Source organism: Pipra filicauda, unplaced genomic scaffold, assembly GCF_003945595.2.
Source record: "Pipra filicauda isolate LSUMZ 115617 unplaced genomic scaffold, ASM394559v2 scaffold82_size2718185_pilon, whole genome shotgun sequence".
NCBI classification, from domain to species: Eukaryota; Metazoa; Chordata; class Aves; order Passeriformes; family Pipridae; genus Pipra; species Pipra filicauda.
This window is the reverse complement of record NW_024105009.1, coordinates 1163169-1177944: the sequence shown is the minus strand read 5'-3', so window position 1 is coordinate 1177944 and position 14776 is coordinate 1163169. Positions and strand designations below refer to the sequence as shown.

At 40.5% G+C, this 14776-nt stretch overlaps 1 protein-coding gene across 1 annotated transcript in view; it reads right to left on the bottom strand.

The window, feature by feature from the left end:
* MPPED2 (metallophosphoesterase domain containing 2) overlaps positions 1-2935 on the bottom strand; it is a 127241-nt gene extending 124306 nt beyond the window's left edge. The window contains exon 1 of the mRNA XM_027735720.2: positions 2878-2935. The gene's annotated coding sequence lies outside the window, so the exon portion shown is untranslated. The remainder of the gene's footprint in view (positions 1-2877) is intronic.
* Positions 2936-14776: the final 11841 nt, after the last annotated feature.

Here is a 14776-nt window from a genome sequence, read left to right as displayed (position 1 = left end):
TTAAGTGCTCCCCCATCCTTTTTTGATGATGACTTTTAACAGCAGTTATTTGAACAGTATAATTTACAGCAAGTCATGGAAATAGCTGTATGTACAAAGCTGAAGACGTGGCAAATTACAGCAAGAGAACAGGAACACGAGGCTGGGGGAAGCAGAGGGGAAAGTTCTTAAATTCACACTGTAGAACTACACTGTTAGCCTGAATTTCCTCTCTGCTTTTTTCTCCTCTCTCCCTCTAGAAATAGAGGGTTAGGCCATTAGAGAATTCAATTGGTTCCAGATGGACCCTTAACCCAGTTCTTCTAATAAAAACATTTTCCTGTTAAACAACCTGTGTCACATGGAATAGATGAAATTCATCTTTAGTATACCGCCACTGAAGCCTGGAAAGACAAACCTAAAGTATGAGTACCTTTATCTCAGATATAAAAGAGTAATGCAACAATGATTTATCTCAGAATTAGGCAGTGATCATTAAAAAATAACGCTAGAAAAGACATAGAATACAAGCTTCTAGGAAAAGTTATAAAAAATTATAGCCGTCTTCTTTTTTTAAAGGCAGCATTCCATTTGTATGTTTTCTATTATAGTCTTCAGAAAAATAAAATATACACTTGACAGTATGACTCCTAAATCATCTATTTCAAGGGCTACAAAATTTGTTTCATTTTACTTCTGTTTTATAATATATAAATCAGAGACCCAGTTTTGATTGTATAGAAATCAATGACAAAAATCTTCAAGTTGTCACACCAGACCACGGTCAACCCTTTTTGCACACTGGAGCAAAAGCTTTACTGTCCTAGATTAACATTTAAGGTATCTGTATAAATAAAAATAGCCTGGGATTTTGTATTTGGTAGCAGGTTGCTTAAGTAGCTCCCATCCTCCTTTCTCCCAGGCTTCTTTCTGCCCCACGTGCCAACCAGTGTTTTGGCTGGCACAGTCGTTTGTGTTGCCATGTAGTCAGCATATATTTTATCTTTTACCAGCTGGATCTGTTCCTTGATCAAGTTCACTGTACTGCTGTGCAAACAGTTGTGGCAGCAAACGCAGGAGCTGGGAACAACCCGCCAGGAGGGGGGATAGATGCCCGAGCTGCCTGAGCCATGACTGCTAGTGAATAAATGTTCTCAATACCACAGCCTGTGCAGGCTGTCTGCCTAGCCTAGGTTCCTTAGAGAGCTTCTATTTTGTTCCAGTTTCTTTCAAATATATTTTATTCACACATCACCTTTGCAAGAGGTACCGCAATTCCCAATTTACAGCTGTGGAGCCGAACTGCAGCAACGTTTTCAAAAATATCTTTCGGAGAGACTTAAATTCTGAGTGCCTACAATGCTTTCAGAGCGAGCTTTTAATTGACCTAGATGCTTTTGAAATTATTTCCTTAAAAAAAAACAAGAAAGAAATGGTTTCTAGGCTAGCATCCTAACCAGCAAGCTGTCCTGGCACTCTTTGCTTTGTGCATTTCCTTCCATTTTCCCACCAGAGATGACTGTGATATAATTTATTACGATCATGAAGCTGATTATGCATTCTGAAGTCAGCAGATTTACCTTAAAATAACACAGTGCCTCAGTGAAAACCATTACATGTTCACAGTGGAATCTGTCTGGGCAAATGAAAAAAAATAAAATGCTACTTGCCTCAGATTCCAGCCGCCCTCCCCCAACACCCACACACACTCTCGCTCTGTTTTATCCTGTTACTAGTAGAAAAAAGAAAAAAATTGAGTGTTTTTGTCCATTCTGGAAATTAAAACTTTTACAGAGTCAGGGTTAGTGGATTTTCCCTTCATGTTTCTGTGGGGACCTGAGCTCAGAACAGTTCACTGTGTATTTGATCCTTTCAGTACTTTGCTTGGAGAAGAGGGAAGAGCTTTGGCACCACAGTTAGGAGCATTTGTGCAGTGTCTCAGGCTATAGAAGCAGTCTGCATGCTTTGCTGGATGCTAGCAGAGGTTTGAAAGAAAATTTGAAAAAAGTCACACATCCACCTTTTTCTTTCTAATGTCTTTCACCTCAGAGACTGCTGTGTTGCTACACCATCCACAGAAGGCTGAAATAACTCTCAGCTAAACTGGCCTTTGGTTAGACCGGTCACACACACATCGTTATCTGCTGCCTTGTAGAAACACAACTTATTTACTTATTTTCACCGAACAGTGCTATCCTATTGAAGTTTATTAGCCTTCAGATAGGAGAACCTTACATCTCAGTTATTCCTGTTTAGAGCATATGGAAACATCTTGGATGCTCAGTTATATGGCAGCTTAGGAAAGGGGTACAACGGGGTAACTGGCGAAAGGAAGACAGGGTGTTTGCACAGAGGGGGAGATTATGGAACACAGAAGTGAACAAGCTCCCCCACACTCCTGTGCTTCTGCTTCTCTGAGTACCACTGCTTCTGCAGCGCTGCTTGGGAGCCTTTTTCCTGTTTGTCCTGGCCTTTCAAGCCGGAATGGGCAACACTGTGACAAGGCACTCACCAGGGCACCTGCTGCTCGTCCCAGTGGAAAGAACGACGTCGGCACCCCCGGAGGTGCTGGGAGGGAGAGGCACTGCCTGCAGCAGCGCTGGGCTGTGTGTACAGCTGTACAGAGAGGCGGAGAAGTTACCATGACATCAAATCCCCCCCACCCTCCGCTTCGCTACCTGGCATTTGCGTCTCCCTTCGAGGTGAAAATAGATAAAGCAGCAGTTACAGCGCTAAATAAGCTTGGACCCATCCCTGCTCCACGTGGAGTGTGGCCATTGGCTTCACCGGAGCAGGGACAAGCCCTTTACCTGCACCAAGACCATATAACTTTGAACCAAAACAACCTGTTTTGTTCAAAACAAAGACTATCTGTTGACTCCTGGCTGCTCCACACACCTTCTGGTTGGACCCCGGCCAGTTAAACTCTAAGAGCAGTAACGCCACCAAGACATCCAGCTGGTACATCAGGTGCAGGCAGAAGATTTTGCTTAATTTCTGTGAATGAAAAAATAATTTGCTTAAAACTACCACACTCTTAAGTCCTGCTGCTATTTCACATCAAAAGCATTAGGTCTCCAAAAGCCCACTGCCACAGGAATGCAGCTTGCTTTCTTAAAAAAATGAGGGTACGGTGAGGATATATGAGGACATAGTAATTGCACGTGTCAAATTAATATTACGAAGAGGAGCAGCACAATGCATACCAAGCAGCGACGCTCTCCATCCACCTAACAAGACACTGGTGGGCTTCAACATGGGAAATTCAGCCTGCTTACTTCCAAGGGAGAGCGTGGGAAGACTTCCCCTGAAACCGCCCAGGTAAGGCCTGGTCGGCCGGTGCCAAGTGGCCACCGCGAAGGCCTCGGGCCTGGGCGTCCTCGGGGCCTTGTGGCAGCTCCGCAGCCCTGGCTCCCGGCTGCTCCACCACGCTCCGAGCGCAGCCGGGGCCCTGCACGCTGACAGACTCCATTAGCACTGACGCCGCTCCCCGGCTCTCCGGTGGCCGGTGACGGCTGCCCACGGCCACCGCCAAGGCCCAACGCCGCCAATCGCCGCCGGATCGGCAAGGTCACCGCGCCGGCCGCGCGCGGGATTGGCTCCGGCGCCACGGCGTGTTATTACTGTCTGATTTGATCGGAGGCAGGGGGTGGTCTCCAATCAAACAGAGAAAAGGTCCTGGAGAAGGTAATTAAATCCTGTCAGAGGCAATTATCGGTTCCAGGGCCATGACTCTGGCACTGAATGCAGATGATCTGAAGCTCTATTCTTGTAGAAATTCAAGAGGGCTTCTGGCACGGATCAGTCAGACATAAAGGAAACAGCAGGCTTTTTGCAAACAATGCCGTGCTGTATTTTGAAGCTCTTTGCACATCTTTTTTCCTCCCTGTTCTCAGAGTTTGGTTACCGCTGATCAAAAATATTTCCTTGTCCCCACATTCTCATTAATTTAACAGATAAGATTTACCTACGTATTATACACGTAATGACAAGCTACATAAGAGAAATTTTGTTCTGAAACACTGCCCACTTAAAATGTCTTTCATCAAGACAAAACCGCTTTAGACAATAGAAGCATATCAAATTATTGATGTTTTACTGGAAAAAACAAAGGCATCAGAATTGGATTATATATCCAGAAGGGCAATGGCTCATCTCTAAATCCTATGGATGCCAAAAGGGAAAAAATAAATGACTACTTCCTACCCCAGTATAATGATGCCAACACAAGTGGCCTGACATGTTGAAAAAGGCAAGCATTTCACTGGTACAAACAACACACTTGGTTCCACAAAGCTCAAAATATTATTTACTGTATATTCTTCTCATTTGACTCTGATGTGACAAATAGATCTGACAAAAAACCCCAATTTCTTACCAGAGATCAAAAAAACAAACTGAAATGAAAAACAAAAATCTCGCCGTTCTCCTTTAACAAAAGCATTTTCCCGATTTTACACGAGACCTTTTTTCACTCAAGTCTGCATCAATTTATTATTTCAGAGCCAGATTACAAGCTCAGTTGTGACACCGTAAATCAGGATTGACATAATTAAAGTACGTGGAACTACTTTAGCTTTTACAGAGAGCAGGAGCGGGGCCCTGCCTGCCTCGGCTGTGCTGCAACCACTGCTGCATCCAGGCACAGGGAGAGGAAGGGGGAAAGAGCTGGGGTGTGTGAAAGGGCTTTTTAGGAATCACACCCTCAGACTCACTGCCGACCGTAGGTCTTCCTGAACAGGCTTCGCTCACTGGCAACACGTTCTCTTCCAAATTATTTTTAATTATCTCAAAATATCAGACATCCGATAAAAAAGGAATGTTTACTAAACCCTTCCTTTGACTAGAGTTTTGATTTGCTGAACTGACTTTGTAAACTGCTGTTTAAATACAAACATTGCTGCTGCTGAAACATTTCCCACAGTATTAGGGTAAGTTCTCCGTTATTTCTGCAAGGGCCCTGGGTTTTTTTTCTGGCCTGTCCCCTGGATTTCCCCGTAGCCCCGCAGAGGCCATGCACTTGCATGGCATCATTTCATTTCATGTGAATGCACACCTGGAGAGAGGGGATTATAGCTGCCGTTTCACATTTCCTCACACAGATAAGGCATAGGGCTGGCTGAAAGAAATGAATTTAAGCTTTTCTTTAACATTTCAGTCACCTCCTAGTATAGGAAGAAGGGGTATGTGTGTGTGTGTGTGGTGGGTTCTATAATCACTAAGGAGGCAGCAGATTATTTCCCTTCATGAGCAAGCATAGCAGAGGGAAAGACCTTTCTCCCTCAGACCATGCCTGCAGGCAGATCCTTCTGTCAGTCTGGCCCACAGCTCACTTGGAGTCCTGCTCCTGCAAACCCATGGAGTCTCATGAACATCTCCAGTAAGCCTACATTAAGAAAGCACGAGAAAAAAACTTACACAGAGAAGCATAAAGGGAGAGACTCTACCACAAGTCTAGTAGAACTAAAGCTCGAATTCCATGAGTCTTTATAAATCCATATGGGTGCTTTCAGTTGTAGAGAGGAGGGACACCACAAGTATAGCAGCAAAGGAACATTTAAGTCCCTGTAATTCGCTCAGTCTTGAATTTCAGTGCAAGATTACTGAGAGAGGCATTTCGGTCGGTGACAACCACCACAGCAGAGTCTGGAATTCGAGGCATTTGTCAAGTAAGAGTTGAACGAAGCATGAACTTGGTTTACACGACTGTCAGCTCTCGGAGAATGACTACTTCAGTCACCACCAGCTTCCAGCAGCATCTAACTGGTGACACATTGCCTACTGCCAGCTAGTCAGGTCTCCTCCCCACATAGTGAACACTTGGTATTAGTAAATTTTCCCTGTGAACCCATTCGGAAAAGGAAAATTTTACTTCTGACTACCATCTGTGAAGGAACATAATGCTGATCCTAGTTTTCAAGTGTAATTTTTGAGCATAAAACAGCAAAAAAATCATCAAATTATGTTTGCTTCGGCCATACAGTGCTATGTCTATCACCGCACCGACCCTCATCCACCTCACTTCAGATTCTCAGCCTTGTCAACATAAACATATGTGCATATTCCTGAAGCATTTTATAAAGGCCTTAGAGAATTTGAAAGAAACTTAAAAATTTACTGATGTCTTATACGGAACTGAACAAGATTACTGAGAGAACAAGTTGTCTTGCAGAAGCTCATTTTCACTGTCATTATTGCATACTCTCGTATTCTCTATAAAGGCACATCAAAACCAAAAGATTGAGGTAGTTCCCCCTTCTGCAGCTGTCAAAGCTGACATCAGGATTCCATACATTTCCTCTGAAGTTGATACCATTCTAATTAATTTCTTGTGAAGCTGATATGATCCTGATTATGCAAATTCTTGGCTATTAGAAGATAAGCACGACGCCTTAAATTTGTACCTGTATTTTAAAACATGCTCATTCATCATTTGATTCTTTTTATGTATAAATCTGTGTCTAAGCGACAGAGAATATATTTCTGTATGTTCCTTTATACTTGAACATTACATACTTGTGAAGGTTATTGATTAGTAATTAGCAGAATGTCATTAGATATTGTCACACTGAAATATTTGATTGCTTATTCACAGACAGGGTGTGTGACTGGTTCTTATTTGTATAAAAGGGAATCTTAGTCATCTAAGTAAACCCAATATTTTGTTTAGAATGAAAAAGATGGTTTCACTTACTAGTAAATTTGAGCAAGAACGATAATAAACCTTGACAAAAGCAGAATATCAAGTTAATTACAAAGAAATGCCTCTTAAGCTTTTTTTTTTTTCTGCAGTATTTGTTTATGTGTCATTAATATTAATAGTCTTTAAAACTTAAAAACGGAAAGGTCAATAAAAGAGTTGATTCCACCAACCATAAAGGGTTAGATTCTTTGAGACAATCCACAGTCATCACATTACATACGTAAATTTCAAGGAGCCAATATCCAATTTTCTGTGGTTTCTTTCTTCCCACACATGTCACACTTCAAATTCGTTTTGACAACTAAACAATGTTTCCTTTATTTCATTATAATTCCCTTATCTAGAGTCAAAGCTTCATGACAATTCCATACAAAGAAACATGAAAAGACTTTCTGGTAGATAGGTTCCTTATTTTAAAGATTTCTTACAAAGATACATGGACAAACAATCCAGCTGCATGGGTTTTTGCAGGCAATATCTAACTCTTACTCTACCACACAAATCCCACTATAGATTCAATTCTCATGATAAATATTCAACCTTCTAAAAAAACCCAAAAAACACCCCAGATTATCCTTCATACCTCATTTCTGCATGTTTTGGGTTTTTTTGGGTTTTTTTCCCCCTTTGAGGCTGGAGCATCTGTGTTAATACCCTACCAGCAGCACACACATGTTTAATTTACCAAAAATTAGTTGTCATTTATGTAAGATATACTCACTTATACTTTTTTCAGTTTATGTATAAATGTAACTTCATTCATTAAAGCACATATATTTCAGAATGGGGATGCAGCCCCTGCTTACTAATGCACAGCAGCAGAGGGAATTAATGCTTACCCAGGTTCTTATCACGCTGCAGTTGCAGAAAAAATGAAAGCTTACCAGAAGAAAGCTGCAAAAATGAATCAGCAACACATTCTGGGACCGCTTTCCATGCCAGACTTGAGTCTAAGCATGCCTCAGAAGGAGCCACAGAACTGCCTGCCCGTGGTTCCCAAAAGGGATGCCCCACCTTGCACTGACTGGTGAAGCTCGAGAGCCCTTTATTCCTTTCCCTCTGACTCCCACATCCACTCCTGCAGTGCCAGAGGCGTTGGGAAAGTTGTATGATACAACCCCATAGCCTGAACAGAGTGAGGGATTCCAGACCTGCTCCCCAGTGCCCTGTGAGGAAGGCCAGAACGGGCCAAATACTTAGACCTGTATTGGCACAGCAAAACTGCAAGAGCCAGAAGGTAGATGTAAAACCAGCAGGCTAGCAAAGCCACAAGCTTTGAAGTAAGAACTCAAGGAAACAGTCATAGGATCTTGAATAATGTCAACTGGTGTATCCCCTGATTTTATGACAGTTGAAAATTACATTGCTGGTGCTCTCTCAGTGCCATGCCATCACGTTCCACATGCAGTCTGAGACAGGTGGAAAGACCATTTAATGAATCCCAAACACAGGGCGGGAAGGAACCTCCTAAATCAAAATTAATTGCCTGCTATCACAAGCCACATCATCATACAATCTGGTTTACAAATTAATCATACTTCATCTGAACAGTACCTTGGCATCTCTCTCCCGCTTCTATCACCAGACAGCGTTTCTGGCATCTCCCTTCTCCAGCCCTTGGAGATCTCATTTCCAGCCCAAATCTACGCATCTCAGACCAGGTGATGCACAATTTGTCTTTGTGCCAATATTTTCTCTTCTTTTAAGCAGCTGTTTTGTCTGGTGTTCACTTCTTTAACTTGTAAAGAGCGAGTGAGCTCTCTCACAGCTTCCCTTTGCTAGGCTAAACACACCAAGCTGTCTGAGTCTCCTTTCAGCAGAGAGGTTCTCCATCCCGTCGATAATCCTTGCAGCCTTTTCCTACATCTCTTTCATCGGGAACCACATTGCTGAAACAGGGGCAAGAACAGCATGCAATAATTTAGATGACATGTAGCACTGTCACACACATGACCTTAGCAGTTTGCTGTCCCTTTTGGGAATACTTCTCCAGGGGCATCAAACTATTGCTTTTTTCAACAACCCACATCACAGTGGTATCTCACCCTCATCCTGTGATCTGCTAATGTATTCTTTTTGTTGTCACTTCCAATTGATTAGGTCAGATCTTCCAAAAGAAATCCTTATGACTAGTTTTTAAAAGCATAGCGTCGTGCTTTGTACCATTAAATGACTTCCCAGTTCCAGTATCCTCAGTCACCAAATTGTTCTTTATGAAGCTAATATCTTAATAACAATGATTTCATAATTGGTGGCTTTGAAATAATTTAATTATGCTGTACCTGCTTTTTATTCCAGTGTTATTATATGACAATGATTAAAACGTAACCTTTAAAGAAAACTCCATCCAATCTACTTCCAGTCAAAAGTTTCTACTTTAGAACTTTCAGATTTCTCTCAAATCCTTCAGTTACCTTACAGGCTTTCTCTTATTTACCTCTATTCCTTCTTTTATTGAAGCCAGGCTTAAATAAAAAAAAAATCCTTTATATGAAGAATTTAATTTTCCAGAGAGATGTGGTATAATTTATCTTTGGTAAATTCAGTGTGTGCCATCCCATTTTAAATCAACCTCCAGAACTTTTTGTTTATCTTAAATATCTTCATTTCACTTCTCTAAAGTTCTGAATACTATTAAAGCTTGAACAACAGACAGTTACCTAAGTCTATCCTCACCTCCATGCATACACTTCTTAAAACTTTTATTCTGCTGGCTTTTGGCACCATATACAATTTTACTGATCTTTTAAAAATAAAAAGGAACTACAGGAACCATAGTTTCACAGCCTTTCTAAGAGATATTCAGGGGTTTTTCTCTCCTTCTTTTGTTCCTGCCAACTTTGTATATTCTGCTTTCCAAGTTTTCATTTTATTTTAGCATTACTAAGATTGTATTTTCATACTTTCTATTCTCATTAAGAACTGTGTTGCTTCCTTGACAACCTCACCACCACCACCCAACTGGCAACTGGTTTGGCCAAAACTAGATTATCCTCAGTCTATATATCATTTACATTAAATGCAAGTCTCACTTTCACTCACCAACTTCTCCTTTTTAAAAATATAGAAAAGGAACTATTTACCATTGATTGACACTGAATTTCTTTCTCAAGTCTAAAACATCTTGACTTTGGCACTTGTCATGTCATACTTACCAGACAGTTTTCCTACCCACATGAGATCTCTTCCTCCGTTCATGGGCTTCTTTCCTAAGTTCTGGTTTTATTCTTCATAATCCTCCAGATGGTTATCCATCTTAACATCACAAGGCTGGACTTCAAAACCTTCCTTACAAATTTATACCCTCTTGCTTAAGATGCAAATTTCACACATTTTTAAACCAAAAGTAGAGAGCAATTCCAGGTTCTGAGTTCTACAGTCCAAGTGACTCCAATGAATAGCTCTTTACTTTGATGTCTTTGAATAATTTCTTCAAAAACAGTCTGAGATATATTTCTATTTAATTTGAAATTAATCAAAGGATGAACCAAGCAAGGGTTTTCTTTGTGAACAGCTTCTTATTATGTACTCACTTCTTACCAGAGCCTTTTATTTCTTCTGTAACAACTTGATAAGGAAAATTGTCATTGTCATACTGAATTAAAGTTGTGTCTTACCACCAGTTTCTCAGTTTTTCACCCATTTTTGTGGGTGAGCGTTATGGAATGTGGAATGTGAAACATTAAATCTCTTCACCCCGACACAATTCTTGTGGTGCTCTGTCAAACCATGTAACAAGGTTTTTTCCTCACAATCAAAACTCAGCCTGGTAGGACACAGCTCACTGCTGATCCTTTTCCATTAGGTCATTGTTGAATTAACAGCAAAGTATTTTAGTTCCAAACCCCTTGTTTCAGTAATTTTGTATTCCTTTACAGATTGCTTAGCACAGAAAGTCACCTATCACCTTAATTTCCGTGTTTCTCAAACGAAGCACACCCTTTGACAGCCACGTTTCAGACCTCACCACTCACCCACCCTGACTGTAGACTACAGGCTGGTGTCCAGTTCCTGCTGGGTGTGTCTATTCACCCTGCTGTCGAGGTCCTTGGCATTGCTTAGCCCATAAACATCATGTCACCTGCCAGTTTTCTAATCACATTAGGCAGTTCTCTCAATTACCTTATCACATACCTGACTATTGTCACCAACATCCTTATGCCTCTCCTGATTAATGTTCCTAACAAGTGCCACAAGGCTACAGTGAGCTAGGGGAGCTGTCATATATTCTCCTGAAGTTTCATTTTCTTTTAATGATAGATTAGTACACTTTTCATCTCCTTAGTTTCCATTTAAAGGGTAAAATTATTTCACACAATTATCAATAGTTCTTTATATGTATATTAACACACTCAGGTAAGCTGCCATAGTTGTCATAGAGATTTTCTTTCTATCATTTCCCTTTCAATAAAAGAACTTCTATAATTGTCACTCTCCTGCTTGAAAAGCCAGCAGACAGTATGGCTGATAATGATCAGCTCAGAGTCTGAGCAGTGACAGCAATGCAGCCAAACCCCACTCGATGGGATCGACATTTCATTCCTACTGGAGGTAGAGTGGAGCATGACACCAACTGCAAGGTTTGATGCTTGAAATCAGACACATTATTATAAGTTTAGTTGGCATCTGGTGGACCTTAATAACTGTGCTAATAAGTCCACCTTTGCAAATTCTCTCGACGGTAGGGGTATTACTTAAACAAAAGTCCCAAGTAGTATCTCCTGAAAGAGATTTGGGAAGAAGAAAACAGACCAAAGAAGAGGGTACCAAAAAAAAAATCAAAGCATTTTTGTTATGGACCTTATACTAATCATATTCCCCAATGCAGACTTTAAAAAGGAACAGAAATTGTGAGGAATTTTACACTCGGTCCCTATTTGACACTACTTTATTACTATATGATAGAAATATTTCATTTTGAAGCACATGTTTCTTCTTAAGAAGTAAAAGAAGTGCAGTTCTAGCAAAGGTTAAGATCTGGGGTTTTTGAAGAAGTCTCTTTTTCTGTGATGCTTCATGACCCTTTTACCTTGAAGGACCCCATCAAATGACTCAGGCTGTCAAGAGTATGTTAGAAAGTTTGATTCTTCCACAAAAGTATAAAAGTAAAGAAAAAAGTTAATTGCTGGCTGCATGCCTTTCAGAAAGCCTTTATATCTCTGGATTAAGAAAAGAAAAGTCTGATACTTTGGGACTAGTGTTTCTGGAGATGAGCAAAAGGTGTTAAAAGGAAGTCTCATTAGGAAGGACATAGTCCTCTTATCACTGAACATCTCAAACAAAATAATGTATTTGAAGCCACCCAGCTTTAAGAGACAAAATTCTGCAGTATTTACAGTTCTGCCATGTGACAGGTGTTCACCCTTGTGAACAAAACCTACACACAAGAAAAGGATGGGAAGAGACACAGCCAGCTTACTGCTTTGTTCTGTTCTGACACCTCTGTATTTCTGCCTGACCCAAACAGATATCACAAAAGCTAGCTGACAAAAATTAAGGTAACATTCGACAAGTAATTAAAATAAAATAATTAAATTGAGTGTAATTAAATCTCTATTCATTACTATATACACTTTCAAAATCATACAGATATGATTTCATCCACTGCCCATACTTACTGCAGCTTAGAAGAGGAACGGTTTTAAAAACAGCTCTTTGAAACTGCAGAGAGAAATTAAAAACAACTTAGCTGCCCAAAAATGAAATTAAGCAGCACAGAAAGAACATAGCTCTGGACTTAAAGTTCTGATCAGCTTTAAACCTTATTCATAAGGCAATGAATAAGGTTTTTTTAATGATACTACCCGAGTGTAAAATCATTCCCTTTGCACTACAGTGAAAAATAGACTCAATCCTGACCATCAGTAGCAGCTGTCTGCTTGAACACAGTACATGTAAGTGCAACTACAGAGCAGAAACCACCTTGCAAAGAGAAAAAAAAAAAAAGTCAAAACACCAAAGGGTCTAAAATGCCGGAATTACCCTGGTAATACTGAGTGTGACTGTACATGGAGATGTATCCCACCTGCAAGCAATTGCAAGTCTTCCTACCTATTTTGCATTTAATGTCATATCTCACATTAGCACCCAGGTGCCACGAAGTGAAACTGCCACTGCAAGACTGCAGCAAAAAAAAAAAATTTTCTGAAGAAATAAGGTTGCTGCTTTGCCAAAATATTCTGTTAAAATGCTTTGCTGCCCTCTCCCTTCCCAAGCAGCATAAGGGATTATTTTCCCATCAGGGGGAGTCAGATTCCGTAATGCATTCCTACAATTCGTCGTATTGTGCTAAATAGCCAGGGGATTGCTTACACCACCATGTTTGGCACATATTGCTGGTTTTGTTATACCTCAGAAAAGTTTTGCTGTAGTCTGATCATCAGTGCCTATCACTGTCGTTTTTAGGGTACTGACAGATTTTCTGACAATGCAACTCAGATACGAGGCCTGACTGGTAAAACAGAGATGTCTCACTTGCTTGTAAGTGATGGTCACAGATGGGAAGGAATTTGGTGCCTCAGACTTTCTTCTAGGTGAATTCCCCCCGAGAAGCCCAAATCTGAGAGAACAAACTACATTCCAGACGAATAACATGCCACATATATTTTTAGTTTTTGTACTCTACGGCCCTTTTACGCAAGGATCTAAATTTTTTCCCTCTCAACAGAAAAACTATGAATTTCTGAGAAAATATTTAGTGTACAGATAAAATAAACTAAAAAGCATTGCTTGAAATGGAAGTTCTTTCAAATTATTTCAATCAAAAAATATTAAAATCTTCATTTCAAAGTATAATATTCTCCCTCTTCAAATACAGCCGTACTTGCAAATATAAAATCTGAGCACAAAGAAAACCAAACTGACTGATAAGAGTCAACCTTTTTATTGAACACTCACTGTTGCTGGCTTATTTTCTATTATTCTTCATCTGAGAATTGTTTGAAAGTTAAAGAAGCTTGAACCCAAGAAAATTACTGTAATTTATACGAGAATAATATTGGTGTAGTTTATCAGCAACAAATTTTTAAGGAAAATAAAAAGACATTTTTTTGTGTATTGACACATGTTGCCAGAATGATAGAGCAGTACTTAGGAGAGAAGGCTTTTGCAACAGTCTTCAGTTCTACTTTTAATTTAGAAGAATACCTGTACTGGGCAAACAAATGCAATGCAAACATTCCGTCTCTGGGGGCTGCACAGCACCATCACAAAACCTTTGGGCAAAAAAAGAGGAAGTTCTACTCAAAACATGCATGAAGGCTCCCAGAGTGTGTTCTCCAGATGAAATATTGCTTTAACTCTACTATATTGCATCAAGTGTCTCTAGTTGTGTTACTTCCTGCAAGTAACCAAAATATGAAAGAACCTGAGATATCTAAATCATAGACTTGTTTGGGTTGGAAGGGACCTTAAGGATCACCTAGTTCCAAACCCCTGCCATAGGCAGGGACACCTTCCACTAGACCAGGTTGCTCAAAGCTCCATCCAACCTGGCCTTGAATGCTTCTAGGGATCCACAAGTTCTCTGGGCAACCTGTTCCAGGGCCTCATCACCCTCACAGTGAAGAATTTCTTCCAAATGTCAAATCTAACCCTACTCTCTGTCAGTTTGAAGCCATTCCCTCTTGTCCTGTCACTACATGCCCTTGTAAATAGTCTCTCTCCATGTTTCTTGGAGGTCCCTTTAGGCCCTGGAGCCTTCTGTTCTCCAGGCTGAACAACACCAACTCTATCAGCCCGTCCGTGTTTGAGGGGGGCTCCAACCCTGACCAAAAACTTTAGATGAGACAAAACAAGTGTTTAATAAAAAGAATAGTTTGTGTTACTTGAAGTGCTTTCTCTGGCAGTACTTTTGCTCTTGGTAAAATGCAGTTAAACATGCAACATAAACGAAAGCATCAACCAGAAAGTTCCAATCCCAGTTAGTGCTGTGGCAGAGAGGGCTGTTGCAACAAGTTGTTGAAACACGAGATAAAATAAACCAGAGGGGGGGTTATGTGTTTGTTTTGTTTTGGTTTTTGTTTTTTTTTTTCCCCCCCATACTCACGGTGTTACAAAGCCACTAAATACTTGTAATAGCAGCAGTACCTGTGT